Below are 25,884 nucleotides of genomic sequence, written 5' to 3' on the forward strand. Positions count from 1 at the left end.
GCAGAAGGAGGTGGGGCTGATTTGAACCACGTTTGTTTTAGTTAATACTGCTGGTATAACAAATGACCAAAAATTTGTGCTTTGAAACAACAGCAATGTATTAGTTTACATAGCCTGAGGTCAGAAATTCAAAATGCAATTCAATGGGCTAAAGTCAAAGTGCCAGCAGGCCAACATTCTTATCTGGAGGTTGTAGGGGAAAATCCATTTCCTTGCCTTATACAGCTCCTAGAGAACAGGTCCTATGTTGTTGGAAGAGGGTGTTTGCTAGGACAAGAGCATTCTCTTGACAAAATTCTGTTAGCTTTGGCCCTGCTTCATTTGTATTCCAAGGCCAAACTTGCCTGTTAGTCCAGGTATCTCTTGACTTTCTACTTTGGATTCCAGTCCCCTAAAATGAAAAGGACATCTTTTTTCAGTGTTAAATTTAGAAGGTCTCTTAGGTCTTCTAAGAACACATCAACTTCAGCTTCTCTGGCGTTTGTGGTTGGGGCATAGACTTGGATTTCTGTCGTGTTGAATAGTTTGCCTTGAAAATGAACCAAGATCATTCTGTCATCTTTGAGATTGCACCCAAGTATACTGCATTTTGGACTCTTTTGTTGAATATGAGGGCTACTCCCTTCTTTCTAAAGGATTCTTGCCCACAGTAGGAGATATAATGGTCAATTGAATTAATTTCACCTATTTCCCATCCATTTTAGTTCACTCATTTCTAAAATGTCCATGTTTACTCCTGCCATCTCCTGTTTGACCACATCCGATTTACCTGGATTCAGAGATCTAACATTCCAGGCTCTTATGCAATATTACTCTTTACAGCATCAGATTTTACTTCTACCACTAGACACATCCACAATTGGGTGTTGTTTCTGCTTTGGCTCTGACTCTTCATTCCTTTTAGAGCTATTTCTCTACTCTTTTCTAGTAGCACATTGGACACCTACCAACACGTGTATCTCATCCTTCAGTATGATATACTTTTGCCTTTTCATACTGTTCATGGGGTTCTCAAGGCAGGAATGTTGAAGTGGCTTGCCATTCCTCCTCCATCATCAGATCTCTCCATCATGACTTGTCCATCTTGGGTGGCCCTGCATGGCATGACTGATAGTTTCATGAGTTATACAAGGTTGTGATCCATGTGATCACATTGTTTAGTTTTCTGTGATTGTAGTTTTCATTCTGGAGGCCATAGGATTGAAATTCTTTCTTCTTCTGTGTGCCCTCTGATGGATACGGATGAGAGGCTTGTGCAAGTTTCCTGATGGGAGGGACTGACTGTGGGGAAAGTATTTCTCTGGTGGGCAGGGCAATGCTTAGTAAATCTTTAACCCAGTTTTCTGCTGATGGGTGGTGACATGAAGCAGAATCCTTTGTTCCTTGCCCCTGTACCATGTCCTTTCCTGCTCTTTGTGGAAAACTTCAAAGAATAAGTTTAATCAGAGAATCGAGAACTGTAGACACAAAGGAAAAGGGTCAAAAGAGACTAAATAATAACAATGTGGTCATTAAGCATAATCAAGGACCTTCCACTCTTTCTCAAGGGCTATAGATAATATTCTGAACCATATCCTGTGAGCTGCCTTATAGATACTAAAACACCAGGTGGAGAAGTTAACTACATGATGACGAGAATATATCCATGACATAAGCGGCCACACTTCTGAGTAATGGCCTCAAGAAATGCAAACAAATGGGTCCTGGAACTGAAGACTAATGTACATAAAGCAATCAAGATGACACGGGTAAGACCACTGATGACCAATTTGAAGATGACTGCCAGAGCTGACTGTGCTGTTTCTGCATATAGCACCACTATCACTTCTGTCTGTAAGGGCTCTTGCCCCACTGGTTTCCAGTGGAGGGGGGTTGGCCTTTGGACAGATGTTTGCCACACAAACAGCTCAGTTGCTGGAATCTGAAATCAAACAAACTTTCCTTTCCACCAACCTGGCCTGATTATTGGATTTGAACAACGAGCAGCCATACCCCAACACACCATTTTGGTAACAGTGGGACTGTGCTCCCTTCAGTAGAAGGGAAAACCACTAGGTCATTTTGGAATGACCTACATGAAATCCTTTATGATTATACAGTGGAAGTGACAAAAAGATTCAAGGGATTAGGTCTGATAGATAGAGTGCCATAGAGAAGAACTATGGGTGGAGGTTTGTAACAATATATACGAGGGGATAATCAAGACTATCCCAAGAAAAGAAATGCAACAAGGCAAAATGGTCATCTGAGGAGACCTTACAAATAGCTGAGAAAAGAAGAAAAGGAAAAGGCAAAGGAGAAGGGGAAAGATTTACCCATCTGAATGCAGAGTTCCAAGGAATAGCTGAGAGAGGTAAGGAAGTCTTCTTAAGTGATCATACAAAGAAACAGAGGAAAAAAATATAATGAGAAACACTAGCGATCACTTCAAGAAAATTAGAGATACCAAAGAAATATTTCATGCACAGATGAGGACAATAAAGGACAAAAAAAAAGTATGACCTAAGATAAGCAGAAAAGATTAGGAAAAAGTGGCAAGAGTACAAAGAAGAACTATACAAAAAAAGGCCTTAGTGACTGGGATAACCATTATGGTGTGAGCACTCACATAGGGCCAGACGTCATGGAATGTGAAGTCAAGAGTGCTTTGCATGAACAAAACTAGTGCAGGTGACGGAATTCCAGCTGAGCTATTTCAAATCCTAAAAGATGATGCTGTGAAAGTGCTGCACTCAATAGCCCAGCAAATTTGGAAAACTCAGCAGTGGCCCCAGGACTGGAAGAGGTCAGTTTTCATTCCAATCCCAAAGAAGGGCAATGCCAAAGAATGTTCAAACTGCTGCTCAATTGCACTCATTTCACATAGTAGCAAGGTAATGCTGAAAATCCTTGATGCTAGGCTTCAGTGGTATGTGAACCAAGAATTTCCAGATGTACAAGCTGGATTTAGAAAAGGCAGAGTAACCAGAGATCAAATTGCCAACATCCATTGGATCATAGAAAAAGCAAGAGAATTCAAAAAAAAAATCTACTTCTGTTTCATTGACTATGCTAAAGCCTTTGACTCTGTGGATCACAACAAAATGTGGAAAATTCTTAAAGAGATGGAAATCCCAGACCACCTTACCTGCCTCCTGAGAAACCTGTATGCAGGCCAAGAAGCAACAGTTAGAACTGGACACAAAACAATGGACTAGTTTCAAATTGGGAATGGAGTCCATCAAAGCCATATATTGTCACCCTGCTTACTTAATTTATATGCAGAGTACATCATATGGAACATCGGGCTGGATGAATCACAAGGTGGGCTGAAGATTGCTAGAAGAAATATCAGTAACATCAGATATGCAGATGACATCATCTTAATGGCAGAAAGAAAATAGGAACTAAGGAGTCTCTTGATGGAGGTGAAAGAGGAGAGAGAAATAACTGGCTTATATCTCAATATTTGAAAAATTACAATCATGGCATCTGGTTCCATCCCTTCACAGCAAATAGATGGGGAAAACTTGGAAACAGTGACAAAGTTTATTTTCTTGGCCTCCAAAATCACTGCAGATGGTGACTGCAGCCATTAAATTAAGATGCTTGCTCCTTGGAAGAAAAACTATGACAAATCTAGATAGCCTGTTTAAGAACAGAGCCATTACTTTGTTGACAAAGTTCCGTAGAGTCAAAGCTATGGCATTTCCAGTAGTCATGTATGAATGTGAGAGTTGGACTGTAAAGAAGGCTGGGCCCTGAGGAACTGTTGCTTTCAAACTTGGTTCTAGAGAAGACTCTGGACAGCCGGGAGATTGAACTGGTCAATCCTGAAGGAAATCAACCCTGAATATTCATTGGAAGGATTGATGCTGAAGCTGAAGCTCAATATTTAGCCACCTGATGCTAAGTGCCAACCCATTGGAAAAGACCCTGATGCTGGGGAAGACTAGGGCAAGAGGAGAATGGGAGTACAGAGGATGAGATGGTTGGATGGCATCACTGACTCAATGGACATGAATCTGAGCAAACTCTGGGAGATAGCGAAGGACAGAGAAACCTGCTGTGTTGCAGTCCATGTGGTGGCAAAGAGTTGGACACAACTGAGAAACTGAACAAGAGAACTCTTCTGTCTTCATCTTGCAGACTCTACCGAGATATTCAGAGATAGACTATAGCATCTTAGAATCTTTTATCTAATGATCCTGTCTTCCCACATTCTCTTCGATTACAACCCTTCCATGTCACACATGTAAGGACTTTGTCATTATATTAGGGTTACCAGGGAAACCAAGAATATCTTGCATCTCAAGATTTTAATCACCTTTACAAGATTGTTCTCAGACCAGGTTCAGAATTGTAACCCCTGCAGTGGGAGGCACCGAGTCCTCACCACTGGGCCACCAGGAAAGTCCCAGGTTAAAGGAAATTTTTAGCCACAATTTCATCACACCTACATTTTCAGACCCCTTGCACATCTCTTCTGCTTCTGGAACCCCTACACTGTGAATGCTAGTATGTTCTATTCCCTAGTTAATGTAGCATTCTTCTTATGATTCTGTATTCTGGTAAATTATTTTGATAAATTATTAATCTTTGTCTCAATATCTGACCTTTTCAGGTTTTTTTTTCCTTATTGTTTCATCTGACACAAATTCCCCTCTCATTTTGCTTAGCTTCCTCCTTCTTATGAAATTAGGTAATAAAAGTTACCTGTCCTGGTTTGCACGGGTATCCTTGTGTGGACCTATCCATGTGCAGTCTGTGTGCCCAGAGGCTTTGGGGCAGAGCTGGAGCTGAGGAGGGCAGGGTCACCCCTTCCCAGGGAGTGCTGGCAACTGTCATGTTGTTGGGAGGGGGACGGGCAGGCTAGAGCCAGAGCCCAGTGTGAGCAAAGGCTTCTCCTGTGCTCAGTGGCTGTCCCCACCCTACTGGGCCAGGTGAGTCCCAAGATGCTGGAGCAGAACTCTGAGAGTTGGGTCCAAATTGGTTCCACTCCTTGTAAGTGTGCACCCCCCTCCTCCACACTGGCACATTTGCCCCAGAGGGTGGCAGAGCTGGAGGAAGGTGTGCAGGAGCAGCCCCCAGTGCGGGCAGCCATGCATGTGGTGCAGCGCTGGCATGCCATCAGAGCCCCAGACCCTGCTCCTCAGGGCTCTCTCTGAGGCTGCCCTGCTCCGTCCAGATGTGTGCGTGTTCCTGTGTGTGTGCATTCAGTTGGATCCTTGAAAAAGGCAAATGCTCACTCTTGGTAGAGTTGTTCCTTGTCATAACTTTCACTAGTTAACTCCTAGTCCTGGGATCAGCCCAACAGGAAAGCTCAGGGTGGCTCAGTTCACTTTTGAGTTAGCATCTTACCTGGTCGAGACTGGTTATCTGATTCTGGTGAATTTATGACTGTTTCTGAATGCACTATGTCCCCCAAATCCACACCCCCATTCTATTCAGGGCCTTTTAATACATGGTCTAGTCTATGTCTCCACCCTTATTCCTTTGTCCTTGGTTCCATATATATGTATACACACACACACACACACACACACACACACACACACACATATATAGTTCCCCTGCAGCTGCAATAGACATTCCAGGAACTCTTCAGTTCAAGCTTAGAGTTAAGTGGAACAGATACCAGTCTCCAGGAAGCTCCCAAGTTGGTTGGAACCTCGCAATAAGGTTTCCTCTGATCGCTCTGGTTTGAGGGAGGCAAGTGGGAGCTGATCAAGACTGCACTGCTCCAGGCGGGAGGAGGGTACAGGTGAGTAACACATGATGAAATTTCCTTCTACTCTGTTCTCGATTTTTCCTAACTGCCTATTCATTTGTTGCTGCCAATCTTTGTTTGACTGTTTTCCAGAACTCCTATCAAGTTTTAAAACTAATTTCTCTTTCTTCTCTTGTTTTTTTCTTGGGAGAATTCAGTCCTCCCATCTCACCAGTTTGCTGACATCACTGTACATGTTAAATTTTATTTATCTTCACTACATTTTCATGTATCAGTGCATCACAACTTCTGTTTTCTTTCCAAATTTATAATATTTTAATTTGTTTATAGTTTTTTCTTTTATGAATAATGTGGAACAGTAAATTATGTAAAATATGTATCAGCTACATTATGAGAATAATCTTTTTAAAAAAAATTAATTTACTTATTTTAATTGGAGGTTAATCACTTTATAATATTGTGGTGGCTTTTGTCATACATTGACATGAATCAACCACGGTTGTATGTGTCCCCTTGTCCCGAACTGCCATTCCACCTCCTTCCCCATCCCATCCCTCTGGGTTGTCCCAGTGGACCAGCTTTGAGTGCCCCATTTCATACATCAAACTTGGAGTGGTCATCTATTACACGTATGGTACTATGCATGTTTCAGTGCTAATCTACGAGTACTCTTAAAGTTATATAACTAAGTACAATGTATAAACACTCAGAGTCTCTTTGCACAGTGCATATGGTATCCTAAGGCTATTAATAATTAATCTCCAATAAGTATTTTGCCAAAATGTCTGGTTTCTGTATACTGTCCAGGATTTCACCAGTCAGGTCTGTAAAGCATAATAATTCTCCTGGTGGGAAATATAAAGAGACAAATTTATTTTCATTTGAAGTTTTGATTCTTTATTAAAGGGTAACATTTTAAAAAATGCTATTAAACACTTTCAGATTGTGTGATTTATGTATGTGTGTGTGTTTGTACTGTAAGATAGCTTTTTCAATCAATCTTTGATTGACATTATGGTCATAAGAGGAAAACAAAAAAGATTGTTGTTGGAAGTTTCTAGTCTAACTAATGGTCAATAATTGCCCACCCAATTTCATCAGTATATAATACTTGAGGTTATGCTGATAAAAAAAATTAAACAAGTTGACTGTCTTCAAGCCTCTCCTTATTCCATGGACACTAGTTTAATCATACTTCTCCTACAGTATATATGCTAATGTTGGACAGTGAACTGGGGTGTGAACTTCCTGTTATTTATAACCTATGAAGGAAGAAGAAAATATCAATCTGCTTACTCAGAGGAGAAACAGGCAATGGATCCCAAAGGCCAGAAGGTGAAGCTTAATGATGGCCACTTCATTCCTGTTCTGGGATTTGGAACCTATGCACCTCCAGAGGTAACAGTAGTGGTTGTGGGTTGAGATATAAATAGTAAGTGAATGTAACATGAATAGAAGGGACTTGGGTTGTCAAGCCCTGAGTTCCTGGATGACTCTGGGAGGGTCATGTGGTTCCACCAATCAGGCTAGAACCATGCTCTGTGAAATGGGAGATAGCATCCAGTCTCCACTCTGCATCAGGGTCTGAGGTTGTGCTCACCTGCAGATTACTCTGGGTTCCCCTCCAGTTTCTGTCTCTTTCCCAGCTTGGCAGAAGAGGAGACTCAGCTGTCAAGAAAATTGTCAGCTTCTTTGCTTTGAAGGTGATTGCAATGGTGAGGTTTATATGTATATTTAATTATTTCCAGAACTCTTTCCTCCTTCCAAAAAGCCATAACACAGAGAAGTATTTGGGGTGGGACGTCCTATAGATGAGATGAATGAAAAATAATGGGAATGAATTGTTTTTCTACTGTGGAGTGCCTGCTAGATGGCAGGCAAGAAACACTCCAACTGTGTTTTGCCTCATATTGCTGTTTCTGCTTGGAAACTTATTCTTAGGGAAAATATAATCTCATTTGAAGGGAAAAGGTACTACCTTACAGGCTAGATTTTGTAATGTTTTCTTGGGCTTCCCTGGGTAGTTCAAATGGTAAAGAATCTGCCTGCAATGCTGGAGATATGGGTTCGATCCTTGGGCCAGGAAGATCCCCTGGAGATGAAAATGGCAACCCACCCCAATGTTCTTGCTTGGAGAATCCCATGGACAGAGGAGCCTGATGGGCTAAAGTCCATGGAGTCACAAAGAGTTGGACATGATTGAGTGAATTTCACTTTCAATGTTTTTTTTTAAAGTACGGTTTGCAGTGCTCGGGCATAAGATGGGCTGGTAAGTCTCTAGTCTGGAAGTGAGAAAGTTTGCTGTCTATCTTGTCTTTAGGGTAGACGTGGCAAGGGATTGGTCCTTAAACTTTGAGTCTCACTATTCTAATTCATAAAAAGGAAAAACATATTCAGAGACATTTTGCAGATAGAAGACAGGACTTGTATACTTTGTAGAGCAAAGTGGGGTGAGGGGAATGAAGGGGCCAGGATGTTACTGAAGCTCACTGGCTCGTTCCTTGGTGATGGTGGTGGTTTAGTCACTCAGTCTTTCCTGACTTTGCAGTCCCATGGACTGTAGGCTGCCAGGCTCCTCTGTCCATGGGATTCTCCAGGCAAGAATAGAGATGACAACACCCTAATGACAGAAAGAGAAGAGGAACTAGAAAGCTTCTTGATGAAGGTAAAAGAGGGAGTGAAGAAGCTGGCTTAAAACTCAGCATTAAAAATACTATGATGGCATTCAGTCCCATCATATCATGGGAAATACACGAGGGAAAAATGAAAACAGTGGCACACTTTATTTTCTTGGACTCCAAAATCATTGTGGGTGGTGACTATAGCCAGGAATTTAAAAAATGCTTGCTCCTTGGAAGAAAAGCTATGGGAAGCCTAGACAGTGTATTAAAAAGCAGAGACATTACTTTGCTGACAAAGGGCCATATAGTCAAAGCTATGGTTTTCCAGTAGTTATGAATAGATGTGAGAGTTGGACCATAAAGAAGTCTGAGTGCAAAGAATTGATGCTTTTGAACTGTGGTGTTGAAGAGGACTTTTGAAAGCACCTTGGACAGCAAGGAGACAGACAAAACCTGTCAATCCTAAAGGAAATCAACCCTGAGTATTCCTTGGAAGGACTGATGCTGAAGTTGAAGCTCCTACTTTGGTCACATGATGCAAAGAGCCAACCCATTGGAAAAGACCCTGATCCTGGGAAAGATTGAGGGCAGGAGGAGAAGGAGATGATAGAGGATGAGATGGTTGGACGGCATTATTGACACAATGGACATGAGTTTGCGCAAACTGCAGGAGATAATGAAAGACAGGGAAACCTGGAGTGCTGCAGTCCTTGGGGTCAGACAGAGTTGAACAGGACTGAGTGACTGAACAGAAACAACATTACTTTGTACACCTTGATTGTATACAGTTTTTATGTGGTGTTTTCTTTGTGGCCTCACTGGTAGACAGAGAACTTAGAAGCTTTTACTTCGTTTCTTGATGCTTTTACCAGGCACCTTTGTTGATTTATCTTCAAACGTCTCACTATATAAATAATATCCATGACTACAACTTTACGCTGAATTCTTTGGGTTCTGCAGGTGGTCTTGAGGTCTCTGATGCCATTAATCAACCACTGATTGCCTCAGGTTGAAGGGTTCCTAGGTGTCCACTTAACCACTGACCAGGAATGTTCAGGGAAATCATCAAGCATTCATCACTACACATACAGAACTAACCAAAGGTGCAAAGAAATGTTTATATTGGAAATGTGAAAGCTTGTGTCTAGCAATTTCTTATGTGATATTCAGCTTCTATCTTTGTTGCTTATGTAGGTTGCCAAGAGGGAAGCTCTGGAATTCACAGCATTTGCTGTAGAGGTTGGGTTCCACCATATTGACTGTGCTCATGTGTACCAAAGTGAAGAGCAGATAGGCCAGGCCATTCAAAGTAAGGTTGCAGATGGCACTGTGAAGAGAGAAGACATATTCTGCACTTCGAAGGTACTGTGTGTGTTGTGTGTGTGCACATGTGTGCAAGTGATTATGCCCAGGTGAAAATTATATAATAGGATCATTTGTTCAGTGAAGAGTTGTTTGGTGAACTATGCTTATTGGTATATTCCTAAAGTATTAGCGTTTCCTGGTGGTTCAGTGCTTAAGACGTGGTGCACTACTGCCATGAGCTGGGATTCCATCCTTGGTAGGGGAAGTAATATCCCACAAGCCACATGGTACACACCACCTCCCCCCCCCAAAAAAAAATTAACTACAGTTTTATTAATACAAATTTTATTTCTTAACATCTGCAGCTTTGGTGCACATCCTTTCGACTGGAGTTGGTCTGACCAGCCTTGGAAAAGTCACTGAAAAATCTTCAACTGGACTATGTTGATCTCTATATTATGCATTATCCACTGGCTCTGAATGTTGGAAATTTGTGTGATCACATCAATGCTATATCTTGTGTTAAAATGTTCATCAACCTGCCTGGATGGTTGAAGTAAGATTTGTCTAGTAGGTTGAAGGAATGATTACACTAGAGTAGAATCCCCCAAGTAATCATTTATAATCATCTTTTAACTGAGATTCTTTGAATTCCTTACATGCCTCCCAGAAAAAGGAGTTAAATAATCTGAGAGTCTCTGCTTGAAAACTTTTGGAAATAGAAATAAGCCAGTTCTGCACCCAGTCCTGGTTATGATTCCTGAGTCTCTAGGAATTTCATAAACCAAGAGTTTGGTGCAGCCGTGGTGAGCATGACACTGCCTTACATTGAACATGATGAGTTTATCTTGCCTTTCACCCTTTCTAGGTGAGCAGATTTGGTGGTGCTCCCTCTGTGTGGGTCTAAGCCTCATACCTTTATAGGGACTTGGGAGACCTTGCCTACACTCTTTCCTGTCTTCAGATGAGGTCTGTAGTTTGCACTTAGCCTTTAAGAAAGGTTTACTTAGAACAACTGATTTCATGTAACAGAACTCAAGCCATCTGACAAAAAACAGCTTCATGGACTACATAGCTGGCAAGTTCCAGCCACAGACAGAGGGTTGCAGTACTCTTCAGAAATGTCTCCTTTTTTTCTATCCCTTATCAGGGTACTACTCATGGTTTGCTTTATTTTTACTGAACATTTTCCATTAGCTGCCTTGGGGCAGCTCAAGGCTCATGATCATGAATATTTGAGAGCATGGCTGGATCTTCCACATTCCATATCAACCTAAGGAGAGACTTGCTGGTTCATATGCCTTCTCTAGGGCCCCTGATGCTCAGAGATAAAAGGAAGTCTGATTATCTAGCCCAGGTCAAGATTTCAATTTTTATTCTAGAAATAAAGCCATGTAACTTACTGTCATTCCCAGCTCACAGAAGCACTTCTAAAGAGGCAAGTACAAGAAGAGACAAAATTCACAGACGCCACAGGAAGTCCATTTTAGGAAGTAGAAAATCTGTACTTATTACAACGTATATTTAGTATAAAAAAGTAGAGTAACCCTCTCTCCTGAAGACATTGCTTACATAGATAAAATCACTTTGCAAATATTAGTATCTAGAAAGTTGTAAAGATACCTCATGGAGGTTTAATTCCTGGGAGCCTGGCTAACTATGGAGAAATTATTTTGTGACATCTATAAAATGACTGCTTCCATTCCAGCCAGGGGAGGACATTTTGCCAACAGATGAAAATGGAAAACTAGTATTTGACTCAGTGGATTTCTGTCACACATGAGAGGTGGGTATGGGGAGGAGAGAGACCAGAGGAGGAGCCAGGACTGTGGGAACCTCTTTCATTTCTCCCACCTGTGAGAATGAGCTGTGGACCATCAGACCCAGCAGTTCATAAAGTCTAAGGGCTGTGATGCTGGGTTGTCGGGAGGAAACCATTGCTGAAATGTTCCAGAGAGGAAAGGAGGAGGAGATGTATGGGACAGTGCAGACAGGCATCTCTTTCCTTCCATGTGATATGTCTTCTCCAGGGTTCAAAGAGGAGATGATAATTCTTTTTGTATAATGTCTTCCCCTGTTTTCTTCTTGATAATCAATGTTAATTCTTGATGGATGACACTTTTTACAGATTTTTTTTTCCAGCTTTTATTCTTGTTCTATTGCCCATTCCAAGTGACTGTTCACCACCCCTCCCTCCCAGGCACTGGAGAAGTGTAAGGATGCAGGGCTGACCAAGTCCATCGGGGTGTCCAACTTCAACCACAAGCAGCTGGGGAAGATCCTGAATAAGCCGGGGCTCAAGTACAATCCTGTCTGCAAACAGGTGAGCAGCTCAGCTCATCTCCCTCTTGCTCTTCAGAACCTCCTTCTTGCCCAGGAGCCAGATGTCTGTCTGTCCTCCTCTCCTGTTCATCCTACATTTGTGGACAGAAGGTTCTAGAGAGTAGAGCCCCTGTCTGGATGGTGTGAATAGAACCCATAATGGTATCTCTGTCTGATAAATTTGGATGGAAAAAGTGCAGACGGCTTCCTGGTAAATCGTGAATAGAATCCAGAAGTAGAGTGAGGAAGCATTTCCCTGAGATGATAGCATGACCAGTTCGGAGGTTGAAAGTGTCCTGGAGCAAGCTTTGTACAGGAAGGAAAACCATGAAAACACGGAATCCAAGGTAAATTAATAAAGAGTTAAATCAGTTGCAATGGGTATTAAGGGTTTGTGTGGGGTTCTGATGGCTGAATCCTAAATCTTGGTGTCACAGCGTTTATAAGTCGTTAGCAGGGAACACAGTTCAGAAAATTGTACTGGACATTATGAAAATCATCCAGGTTAGAGGGTGAAGTTAAAAGCTCATGGTGATGCTAACAGTCTATGAAATATTTATTCATGAATGTCTACTCAAATGTACTTTCCATCTTTTGATTAGTCAGTCTTGGACTGGTTCTCCCATCTATGTCCATCATAAATTAACACTTTTCTTTGTTTCTCTGTTGATGTTAATATTTCCAGTTTACATTTAATGTTATAGTTTTTCCTTTATCATTTTTTAAACTTTTTGTCTCCCTCTGTCATATTAGTATTATGTTTCCATAATATCTGACACTCTTCTCTATTGGTTTTCTACAGGTGGAATGTCACCCTTATCTCAATCAGAGGAAACTGTTGGATTTCTGCAAGTCACATGATATTGTTCTTGCTGCCTATAGTGCTCTGGGATCCCCAAGAGTAAAAGGATGGTACTGAACTATAATGAAAAAAACAGGAAATTTATGTAAAATTCAATTTTTGATGAGATAGTTTAAATCATACAATACTCAGATAACTCTCATAGGCAAAGGGAAGAGAGCAGAGTAACGGAATGAATTCTTCTCTTTTATCTTCCCATCATCGAGCCAATTTTTCTAGATTGTATTAGCTTGTTGACTCATGAATAACAAATGTCTGCATTAAAATCTATATATGATCCCCCAGTTGAGACCAGAGACACAAGCTTTACCTAATAGGTCATGATTTACCTATTAACTAATGAACACATTTAAAAAATGTGTGTTTCATTTCTTTGTGTTGATTTTATATCCTGCAACTTTACTATATTCATTGATTAGTTCTAGTAATTTTCTGGTGGAGTCTTTAGTGTTTTCTATGTAGAGGGTCATGTCATCTGCAAACAGTGAGAGTTTTACTTCTTCTTTTCAAATCTAGATTCCTTTTATTTCTTTTTATGCTCTGATTGCTGTGACCAAAACTTCCAAAACTATGTTGAAAAGTAGTGGTGAAAGTGGGCACCCTTGTCTTGATCCTGACTTTAGGGGAAATGCTTTCAATTTTTCACCATTGAGGATAATGTTTGCTGTGGGTTTGTCATATATAGCTTTTATTATGTTGAGGTATGTTCCTTCTATTCCTGCTTTCTGGAGAGTTTTTTTGTTTTATCAGAAATGGATGTTGAATTTTGTAAATCACTTTCTCTGCATCTATTGAGATAATCATATGGCTTTTATTTTTCAATTTGTTAATGAGGTGAATAACATTGATTGATTTGCAGATATTGAAGAATCCTTGCATCCCTGGGATAAAGCCCACTTGGTCATGATATATGATCTTTTTAATGTGTTGTTGGATTCTGATTGCTAGAATTTTGTTAAGGACTTTTGCATCTATGTTCATCAGTGATATTGGCCTGTAGTTTCCTTTTATTGTGGCATCTTTGTCAGGTTTTGGTATTAGGGTGATGGTGGCCTCATAGAATGAGTTTGGAAGTTTACCTTCCTCTGAAATTTTCTGTAAGAGTTTGAGTAAGATAGGTCTTAGCTCTTCTCGAAATTTTTGGTAGAATTCAGCTGTGAAGCCGTCTGGTGCTGGGATTTTGTTTGCTGGAATATTTCTGATTACAGTTTCAATTTCCGTGCTTGTGATGAGTCTGTTAAGATTTTCTATTTCTTCCTGGTTCAGTTTTGGAAAGTTGTACTTTTCCTATACACTAATAATGAGAATATATTTTTGGGGGCTCCAAAATCACTGCAGATGGTGATTGCAGCCATGAAATTAAAAGACGCTTACTCCTTGGAAGAAAAGTTGTGACCAAACTAGATAGCATATTCAAAAGCAGAGACACTACTTTGCCAACAAAGGTCCGACTAGTCAAGGCTATGGTTTTTCCAGTGGTCATGTATGGATGTGAGAGTTGGACTGTGAAGAAAGCTGAGCGCTGAAGAATTGATGCTTCGAACTGTGGTGTTGGAGAAGACTCTTGAGAGTCCCTTGGACTGCAAGGAGATCCAACCAGTCCATTCTGAAGGAGATCAGCCCTGGGATTCCTTTGAAGGGAATGATGCTAAAGCTGAAACTCCAGTACTTTGGCTACTTCATGCGAAGAGTTGACTCATTGGAAAAGACTTTGATGCGGGGAGGGATTTGGGGCAGGAGGAGAAGGGGATGACCGAGGATGAGATGGCTGGATGGCATCACTGACTCGATGGATGTGAGTCTGAGTGAACTCTGGGAGTTGGTGATGGACAGGGAGGCCTGGCGTGCTGCAATTCATGGGGTCGCAAAGGATCAGACACGACTGAGTGACTGAACTGAACTGAACTGAATAATGAGAAAATAGAAAGAGAAATTAAGGAAACAAATCCATTCACCATTGCAATGAAAAGAATAAAATACTTAGGAATATATTTACCTAAAGAAACAAAAGACCTATATATATGGAAAACTATAAAACACTGGTGAAAGAAATCAAAGAGGACACTAATAGATGGAGAAATATACCGTGTTCATGGATCAGAAGAATCAATATAGTGAGAATGAGTATACTACCCAAAGCAATGTATAGATTCAACATAATCCCTATCAAGCTACCAATGGTATTTTTCACAGAACTAGAACAAATAATTTCACAATTTGTGTGGAAATACAAAAACCTCAAATAGCCAAAGCAATCTTGAGAAAGAAGAGTGGAACTGGAAGAATCAACCTGCCTGACTTCAGGCTCTACTACAAAGCCACAGTCATCAAGACAGTATGGTACTGGCACAAAGACAGAAATATAGATCAATGGAACACAATAGAAAGCCCAGAGATAAATCCATGCACCTATGGGCACCTTTTTTTTTAAAAAAGGAGGCAAGAATATACAATGGATTAAAGACAATCTCTTTAACAAGTGGTGCTGGGAAAACTGGTCAACCACTTGTAAAAGAATGAAACTAGAACACTTTCTAACACCATACACAAAAATAAACTCAAAATGGATTAAAGATTCAAATGTAAGACCAGAAACTATAAAACTCCTAGAGGAGAATATAGGCAAAACACTCTCCGACATAATTCACAGCAGGATCCTCTATGATCCACCTCCCAGAATTCTGGAAATAAAAGCAAACATAAACAAATGGGACCTAATTAAACTTAAAAGCTTCTGCACAACAAAGGAAACTATAAGCAAGGTGAAAAGACAGCCTTCAGAATGGGAGAAAATAATAGCAAATGGAGCAACTGACAAACAACTAATCTCAAAAATATACAAGCAACTCCTGCAGCTCAATTCCAGAAAAATAAATGACCCAATCAAAAAATGAGCCAAAGAACTAAATAGACATTTCTCCAAAGAAGACATACAGATAGCTAACAAACACATGAAAAGATGCTCAACATCACTCATTATCAGAGAAATGCAAATCAAAAAACCACAATGAGGTGGCATTTCACACCAGTCAGAATGGCTGCAATCCAAAAGTCTACAAGCAATAAATGCTGGAGAGGGTGTGGAGAAAAGGGAACCCTCTTACACTGTTGGTGGGAATGCAAACTAGTACAGCTACTATGGAGAATAGTGTGGTGATTCCTTAAAAAACTGGAAATAGAACTGCCATACGACCCAGCAATCCCACTGCTGGGCATACACACTGAGGAAATCAGAATCGAAAGAGACACGTGTACCCCAATTTTCATCGCAGAACTGTTTATAATAGCCAGGACATGGAAGCAACCTAGATGTCCATCAGCAGATGAATGGATAAGAAAGCTGTGGTACATATACACAATGGAGTATTAGCTATTAAAAAGAATATATTTGAATCAGTTCTAATGAGATGGATGAAACTGGAGCCTATTATACAGAGTGAAGTAAGCCAGAGAGAAAAACATCAATACAGTATACTAATGCATATATATGGAATTTAGAAAGATGGTAATGATAACCCTGTATGAGAGACAGCAAAAGAGACACAGATGTATAGAACAGGCTTTTGGACTCTGGGAGAGGGAGAGGGTGGGATGGTTTGGGAGAATGGCATTTAACATGTATAATAACATATGTGAAACGAATTGCCAGTCCAGGCTCAATGCATGATACAGGATGCTCAGGGCTGGTGCACTGGGATGACCTAGAGGGATGGTATGGGGAGGGAGGTGGGAGGGGGTTTCAGGATGGGGAACACGTGTACACCCGTGGTGGATTCATGTTGATGTATGGCAAAACCAATACAATATTGTAAAGTAATTAGCCACCAATTAAAATAAATAAATTTATATTAAAAATAGAATAAAATAAATTAATTAAAAAAATTCACAAAGCATCTTAAAAGGAAATATGTGTTTCTAGACTCACTTACCTTATGTCTAAAGTTGAGATAATAATATATAACTCCTAGGTCTATCATGATAGAAAAGAAATTCGACCATTTTTGTAAGCATCTATAGTAGAATAATGATGAAATAAATGTCTCTTATTTTGAGGCCTCTCAATTTTTACCAATACCTTAGAAAAAGTGAAATTTACAAACTATTTTTGGTCTTTTCCTTCAGTTTCTCTTTTCATGCCTTTGATTGTAGAAGAAAAAACACCCTCTGAAAATCAAGGGGAAAATCCATGAGTTTGGCAGTCTTGGTCTCAACTCAATAGTGCCTCTGAATTACCTGTAGAGCTCTGTAAACACAGATTGGGAAGTGACACAGTTGAGGTTCTAATTCACTTTGTCTTCAGGTCAGCCATGGAATTTGTATTTCTAACCAGATCCCAGGTGATACTGATGATGCTGGTCCGTGAACCACACTTTGAGAAGCAGTGGTCTAGAGTGAACCTCTTGGTCTGTTTGGGAAACCTACTCACAAACTGAGTACCTAGTCTCAGCTTCTCAGCATTTCTGAATTTCCTTCCAGGGTGAACCTGAACCACCCTATTCTCTTGGAGGACCCAGTTCTCTCTGCCATTGCCCCAAAGCATAAGAAAACCCCAGCTCTGGTTGCCCTTCACTACCAGATACAGCATGGGATTGTGGTATTGGCCAAAGGTAACAATAAGAAGTGGATCAAGGAGAATATACAGGTGATGAGTGGGACTGTGGGGAGAGGGTTCCCAAGGAATATCCTTCATGAGGTTATTCTTTTTCTGACTCTCAGACTGTCTTTGGACCAAGACGAGTTACCTGTTCTTTCCCTGAGCATGAATGCCTTGTGTGTATTCCTGGTGGTTTTCTCCTCCTGCTGTGGCAACAGGAGAGGCATCATGTCTGGAGAGGGTCACAGTTGGACAGATAATGAAGGTTTTAGTTTGAGCATTACATTTGCAATGTATTCTGTCACTTCATGCAAATGATGTTTTGTTTTCTTTGTTCTCAATTGATGCAATTGAATTATTTGATTTTTTTTAAGAACGTTTGAACCACTCTAACAAAACACCACATATTGAGTGCCTGAGAAAAAATTTAAATTTGTTTCTAACAATTCTGAAGCTGGAGATTTGAGTTCAGGGTGCCCGTGTGGTCAGGTGAGGGTGCTGCTGCCAGTCACAGGCTTCTTTTTGTATCTTAACATGGTGGAGGGGGCAATAGAGCTCTCCCAAATATCTTCTATGAATATATTGTTTAAATCTCATTCATGAGGGCTCCACCATCATTACCTAATCGGCTCTCAAAAATTTCATCTCTAACACCATCAACATGTGAATATGAGGGCAGAAAAATTATGGCAGTGATCTTTAACCTCCAAACCATTGTGTTTTTAGTTTGCATTTCACTGAATTCTAATAAGGTTTCATTTTCATATATTTAATCTTCTTGAGTTTCTGTCTTTGTGAAAGTTCTTCAATAGTTTGTCCATTTTTGCTAGGTTGTATTTTGTTTTCATGTAGAAGACCATTATTGTACCTTTAGCCATAGCTGTACAGGAAACTCCTCAGTTTCAGGATTTAATTCAGAGATCATTTATGTGTCTCTTGCTTCTGTGGTTTGACAGTCAGCCTTCACTCAGCTAAGCTGTTGTCCTCTTGGCAGGGTTCTTTTATGAATTTGAAGTTCGGCTCAGAGCAGCTTGGCAGTTCTGCTTTAGCAGGTGGATATGGCTCTTGTCAGATGGGCCTTCATGTTTCTCTGTATAGTTTTTCATGAATATTTGGCTTGACTGTACCAACTAACCTAGTCTTCATTTCAGCACAGGGCTATGACCCTAAGTCAGTGATTAGGGAAAAAGTCCTCTTCCTGTCTGGGCTCAGATCTGGCTTACCACTTCTGGGAAATATCACTATTCAATGCAGGTTACAGGTCAGGCCAAGTCAAGGGGAAGGGAAATTGTCCCCTGATCACTTGTTTCCATGTTTCCATTTAAATTTGGTTCTGTAATCTAGCTGGAACTGATTATCTAAGATAATATGAAAATGGATACATATATATTTATGTATATTTAAATGTAAATCTAAGGTTCCATATTTCCTCACAGATTTTCATTGTCAGCTCAGTCACATATCAAGTTTTCATAAATACATTTTTGGTGTCTCTCTTCTATTTAAATATTCAGTTTTCTGCACTGTGTTCTTAAAGTCAAAAATCAGTCTTGCTTTTCAGAATGGTAATTTTTTATTTTTAAGAATGTCTTGACTGCTTTTGATTAGCTCTCTTTTATTTAAAATTTAGTATCACTTTACCAACTTCCAGGAAAGAATACATGCTCAAGTCATTGGTTCATGTTGCAATGAAACACTAGAACACTTTGGAGAAAATGAATTTCTTTACAAAACTGAGCTTGCAATTTCATGATTATGATGTGAATTTTTAAGTATTAAATTGTTCTTTAATGTTTTAACAATTCGATTACTTTCTGCACAAAAGCATTACATAAATTTTTAGTTAGGTTCAATCATAGATAATGAGTAGTTTGATATAAGATTCCTGAACAGGTTTTCATGGAGGAGCTTCCTTCCCACACTGCTTCAGCTGAATGCTGTCACCCTTAGAGTGTGTTGGGGAGAGGCAATCAGTCTAATGTCAGCTCAGGTTCAATATGGAGTCAGGAGTGTCCAAAGGCAATGTGTTTGGAAAAAGGAGATTTTAGTTTGTTTTTTGTCACATGTGATTCACTTAGAAAGATAAGGGACTGATGCACTGTAAAGTTTGTGAGGTGGACAGAGAAGGAGAAGGTGTGGGAAGGAGAGGTGATAACTCAGCAGAGGGTCCCAGGCTTGTTCACCTGGAAGCTGAGGACAGATACAGCTTCCCTGTCCCCTCCTCTTATCTCCATCCAGCTGGAAAATCCTCCAGTCCCCAGGGGGAGGCCAGCTTCTTGGGGGAGAGGTTAATGTGATTCTTCCTTCATTCCAGGTGTTTCATTTTGAGCTAACTCCAGAAGACATGAAAACAATCGATGGCCTCAATAGAAATATAAGATATAATGAGATACTATTGTAAGTGACTTGCAGATATTTCACATGTACACTGTTTTCTGTAGCAGGCAGGTCAACAGGGGAGTTGTGCTTTTCACAAGCTTAATTCTGGAAAGACAGTCCTGATTTCCAGTGTAGGAATAAACCAGGGGCTTCCTGTAGATCTCAGACCAGGGGCTTGAGCTCTGGTCTCGATCTCTTCCTCCAGGGCTTGATCTCTGACCAACAGAAATGTGACTGGGTCCCAGGAAAGCCCAGGAAAGAGTGGCCATTGTCCAGGATGGCCAGAGTGGACATTGTGGTGAATTCACTACTTTATGCCCTTAATCCTTGGGCTTGCTGTACCTGCTCTTAGGGTGGAGGGACCCAGAAAACACAAAGGGCACGGTGCCTGTAGCTCACTATTCCTTCAGGTACCTGTGAAGATGTTTTATCTTTAATTCTTTTTGCATCATGGAAAATGATTATGTTAATAATAACTATATAATAATGAATCCATCATGCATTACATTCATGTTTTGTTGTTGTTCAGTTGTGAAGTCTGACTCTTTTTCAACCCCAAAAGAGGTAGCCTACCAGGCTCTTCTATCCATGGGATTTCCCAGGCATTTCCCTCTCTAAGGGATCTTCCCACCCCAGGGGTTGAACCCATGTCTCCTGCATGGGCAGTGTGATCCTTTACCACTGAACAACCTGGGAAGCCCACGTTGATGTTTGCCCATGTACAGTTGTAAAATGTTATGTTAATGTTTTTCTGGAGGGGATCCAGGCAGGCCAATGTGCATCAGTGCTCAGAAGTCACAGGGGACCTACTTCCACTCCTTTCCTGAAGTGTCTGGTGTGTTTTCTCCCTAATGGGCATTTCTTCTCCAAGACATTACCCATATATTTCCAATTGATCTTTTCTTTGGTCTTTTTTTTTCCCTATTCCAACTCCCATTTTCTCATCCTTATAATTAAAAAAAACTGAATTACATGTAGGTCATTAACTTAACTGACTCTCCAGTGAGTGACTTCTGTGTTGTTAGCAGGACATGCCAGGTAAGATCGGCTGGGTGTCTGGTTTCTTGAGTCAACACTCACCCCACTGTAGCTTCTGTCAATCAGGAATACATCCCTTTGGAAGCCCCTATCACCTGGACTTTGACTTAGTCACTAACATGTGACTCCAGCTGCCTAATTACTGACGAAGATCAGGACTGAAGAGACAAAATAGAAATTTAGAAGGGAGTTTAGAGAGAAAAGAATACAAATTATTTGTAAAACAAAGATTTAGTTTTTTAGATTAGTTTTTTTAGTTTTTGTAATACTGAAGATATAGTTTCAGCGGAAAATCTCATAACTCTCCTAATTGTCGCAAAGCTGTATCTTGATTCTAAGAAAAGATATGATACATGAAAAAAACGCGGAAAGTTCCTCTTCTGTACTCAATGGCTTTTAAGTTTTCAAAGGCTTTTTAATTCTATGTTCTCCTTCATCAGGCTATTAATGCCTAGACTTACATATCTTTGTGGGTGCAACTCAATAGCATAGCTCCTGGAACATGGAATCACAAAAAGTGCACTTTATAATGAATTGAATTGAAAAGGACACATTATAATGAAAAGTACAAACATGGAAAAAAGGAAAACAGCACTAAAATTAATTGCTGAATAACCAGTGTTTTAATACATTATAAAGTAAGAAAATAATGATCCCACTTTGAGCTGTATGATTATAGTGGTGTACATGGTATCTCTTCAACAGATGAGAAATTCCTTAATGGAGACACCCTGTAATTTTTTGGGTTCTCAGTATCTGCTTATCCATGGATGTGTGAAAAAGAGCAGATAATTTGTTCACTGTGACCCTTCTCATCATCTAGGGATAGAAGTTCCACCTGTGTCTGAAATGACCTCCATACTTAGTCCTATGAATGTGCCCTCTTATTAATTGTAACCTGAGCCAAACTACCTGTCACTGTGGAATGAATATTACATATAAATGTTGGCATTGGATGTGCAGGTGCCGTGTGCACACGGAGCAGACTCCTGTTGTGTGCTTGTCAGGGGAGAAGGAGGAACGTGTTTGTAAATTTAGAGTTCAGCCCACTTTATACTTGGTGGAGGTGCTTAAATGAAGTTTCTGAAATTTTGAAAGCTTGCTTTTCATTTTAAAACATTTAACATGTTTTGAAACAATAAAGACTTCAAAGTAAGAATACTTCTTTTTCTGATAATTAAAATAAACATACAATTTACAGAAAGTTAGGAAATAGAGGCAAAGGATTGAAAATAAAAATAAGCTGTGATTAATCGTTTTAGTAATACTTTGGTGCACTTTCCTATACAAATGTGTGTGCATGTTTATTTACAAAGAGAAGGAATCTTCAAGCTACAGGTTGTATACTTATTTGTTAACTGAGCATAATTACCTTGGTATGTTAAGAATATGATTTAAAAAATCCAGCATTATATTAACTTACTTTAAAGCAGAAAATCTTATTCATTTATTTTATTTCTTATTCGTTTGCCTAGAAATTGTTTTATCAATAAATATAAATTAAAATGAGTCAATACTCTAGTGGAGGCTGAGGCTGTGAACAAAATTAGGATTATTAAGCTGTTAAAAATGGGTAAATTCCTGTTGGAGATAATTCTACACAGTCTCTTCTATTTTTGCACATCTCTTAGGCAGAGACACCAACTACCCTTCATCCCACACAACTTTTCATTTGTGCAAGAAACAGTTTTGCAACATGGTAATAGTGCTCCATGCATTTATCTGGAACAGTAAATGATAAGTCCAGGAAGGAACAGAGTTCATGTAACATTTAAGGGCCAGCAAGTTGGCTGATGTGGGTGGAGTTTAGTGAGGTGGGGAGACAGGAGCTGAAGACAAGTCAGAGAGCTGGTGGGGCAGGGCGTCCTTGTCACATAGGCTTTTAAATGACTTTACTCTGTGAGAAATGGAGAATGATATTTTGGGTTTTGAGCACAATAGACATAAGCTGACTTTTTTTTTTTTTTAAGTCACTTTGGTTGTTATGTTGAGAAGAAAAAGAGGGAAAAGAGCCCTCTTTTAGGATTCTACAGGAATTTAGATGAGATGTGATGTTGGTTTGGACCACAGGATGAACAGTAAAAGTGATCAGAGTTGTTATAAGAAGGATATATTTTAAGGGCAGCATCCACTAGACTTTCTAACATATTGGACATACGGTGAAAGTCAAAGGGAATAAAAGTTGACTCCAGGTGTTTGTAGTTAAGGGACAGGAGATGGAGATACAATTTTCTCAGATGGAGACAATGTGGGGAGCACATTTTTGTGGGGAGATTAGGAGTTCAATTTTAGGCATGTATATTTGAGGTGCCTTTAGGTACTCAAAAGTGAAGGTATATGAATACAGTTGGACATAGAAGTCTACTAGAGAAAAGGTTTAGATAAAATATTTATATTCATGATTTGTCAAATTTAGTTGCTACCTAAAGCCATGGAAGTAGAAAATCAGAGATATTATATTATACAGTGAGTGTAGACAGGGAAGTCATGCTTCATGAAGATCCAGCATTAAGAAGATTTTGTTTCTCTTTTTTGTTTCTAAAGTGAAAGAACCAGTAAAAGAGGCTGAGAAGAAGAGGCTAGTGAGATGGGAGGGACAGTTCTTAGATAGCACATGAAGTAAACGATTGGAGGAGAAAAGAGTCTAATGCTTCAAAGGGGACAAGTAAGAAAAGGGTGAAAACTGACCATTGGATTTCACAGTTAACCTTAGCAAAGTCAATGGAAACTTTGATAGAGTGGTGAAGGCAAACTCCGAGTAGAGTGGGCTCAAGAAATGGTGGAAAGAGATCAGTGATAGACAGAGTATGCACAGTTTTCAAAGACTTTGCTGTAATGAGTACCATGGTATTGGGCAATTGCTGAAGAAACTGGACAAGGCTCCCAGTTGGGGGAGATGACCACCTGGCTCTGAGGTCAGAGGAACAATCTAGCAGAGACGAAAACCTATGATGCAGCAGACGGGGGTGGGTTGACTTGAACCACATCTGTATTACTTAATTCTGCTGCTCCAACAAATGGCCAAAAATTTTGTGGATTGACACACCAATTTGTAATTTTACATTGTGGAGGTCAGAAATTCGAAATCAATGGGCTGAAATCAAAGGCCAGCAGGCCTGCACTCTTTTCTGGAACTTGTAGGGAGAAACCTATTTTGTCACCTTTTGCAGCCCCTAGAGAACAGGTCTTGTGTTGTTGGAAGAGGGTGTGTGCTATGACTAGAGTGTTCTCGTGACAGAACTCGGTTAGCCTTGGCCCTGGGTTGTTTGTGCTCCAAGGCCAACCTTGCCTGTTACTCCAGGTATCTCTTGACTTCCTACTTTTGGATTCCAGCTCCCTATGATGAAAAGGACACCTGTTTTTTTGGTTAGTTCTAGAAGGTCTTGTAGGTCTTCATAGAACCTTTCAACTTTAGCTTCTTCAGCATTTGCGGTTAGGGCATAGAATTTGATTACTGTGATGTTGAATGATTTCCCTTGAAAGTGAACCAAGATCATTCTGTCATTTTTGAGACTGTACCCAAGTACTGCATTTTGGAATCTTTAATTGACTATGAGCGTTTCTTCTTTTATTCTAAGGGATTCTTTCCCACAGTAGTAGATATAATGCTCATCTGAATTAAATTTGCCCATCTCTGTCCATTTTAGTTCACTGATTCCTACAATGTCCGTGTTTCCTCTTGCAATCTCCTGTTTGTCCACACCCAGTTTATCTGGATTAGAGACCTAATGCTCCAGGTTCCTATGCAATATTATTCTTTAGAGCATCAGACTTTACTTTCACCAACAGATACTTCTACACCTGGGCATTAATTCTGCTTTGGCACAGCCTCTTCATTTTTTCTGGTGCTATTTCTCCCTCTTCCCTAGTAGTAGCACGTTGGGCACCAACTGACCTGGGGAGTTCATCCTTTAGTGTCATATCTTTTTGGCCTTTTCATTCTGTTCATGGTGTTCTCACAGCAAGTATGTTAAGTAGTTTTCCATTGCCTTCTCTAGTGAACCACATTTTGTCAAAACTCTCCACAATGACTCGCCCATCTTGGGTGGCCTTGTATGGCATGACTCATAGTTTCATTAACTGCAGAAGACTGTGATCCCATGTGATCATTTTGGTTAGTTTTCTGTGATTGTGGTTTTCATTCTGAGGGCCATAGGACTTAAATTCTTGCTCCCCCTCTGCCATGTGATGGATGAAGATAAGAGGCTTTGCAAGCTTCCTGATGGGAGGGACTGATTGTGGGGAAAACTGAGTCTTACTCTGGTAGGCAGGGTCATGCTCAGTAAATCTTTTATCCAATTTTCTGCTGATAGGTGGGTCTGTATTCCTTCCCTGTAGTAGGAAAGTCACTAGGCCATTCACATATGACCTAAATAAAATCCCTTATGATGATATAATGGAAGTGTTTCATAGATTCAAGGGATTACATTGATAGAGTGCCTGAACACTATAGATGAGGCTTGTAACACTGTACAGGAGGTGGTGACCAAACCATCCCTAGGAAGAAGAAATGCAAGAAGGCAAAATGGCTGTCTGAGGAGACCTTGAAAATAGCTGAAGAAAAAGGAGAAGGGAAAGGCAAAGGAGTAAGGGAAAGATACACTCAACAGAGTGAAGAGTTCCAAGGAATAGTGAGGAGTGATAAGAAAGACTCCTTAAGTGAATAATGCAAAGAAATAGACTATAACAATAGAATGGGAAAGATTAAATGTTTCTTCAAGAAAATTAGAGATACCAAGGAAATTGTTCATGTAAAGATGAGGAAAATAAAGGAAAAAAACGATAAGGACCTAATAAAAGCAGAGGAGATTAAAAAGAGGTGCAAGAATACACCAAAGAACTGTACAAAAAAGGTCTTTATGACATGGATAACCACAATAGTGTGGTCACTTACCTCTAGCCAGAATCCTGGAGTGTGAAGTCTAGTCAGCCTTAGGAAGCATCACTATGAACAAAGTTAGTGGACATGATGGAATTCTAGCTGAGCTATTTCAAATCCTAAAAGATGATGCTGTTAAAGTGCTGCGCTTAATATGCCAGCAAATTTGGAAAG

At 40.1% G+C, this 25,884-nt stretch overlaps 1 pseudogene; it reads left to right on the top strand.

The window, feature by feature from the left end:
• The first annotated feature begins 7,024 nt into the window (after window positions 1-7,024).
• LOC138091883 (dihydrodiol dehydrogenase 3-like) lies at window positions 7,025-19,815 on the top strand (annotated as a pseudogene).
• The last annotated feature ends 6,069 nt before the right edge of the window (window positions 19,816-25,884 follow it).

The sequence above is a fragment of the Capricornis sumatraensis genome, chromosome 15 (genome assembly GCF_032405125.1).
Source record: "Capricornis sumatraensis isolate serow.1 chromosome 15, serow.2, whole genome shotgun sequence".
NCBI lineage: Eukaryota > Metazoa > Chordata > Mammalia > Artiodactyla > Bovidae > Capricornis > Capricornis sumatraensis.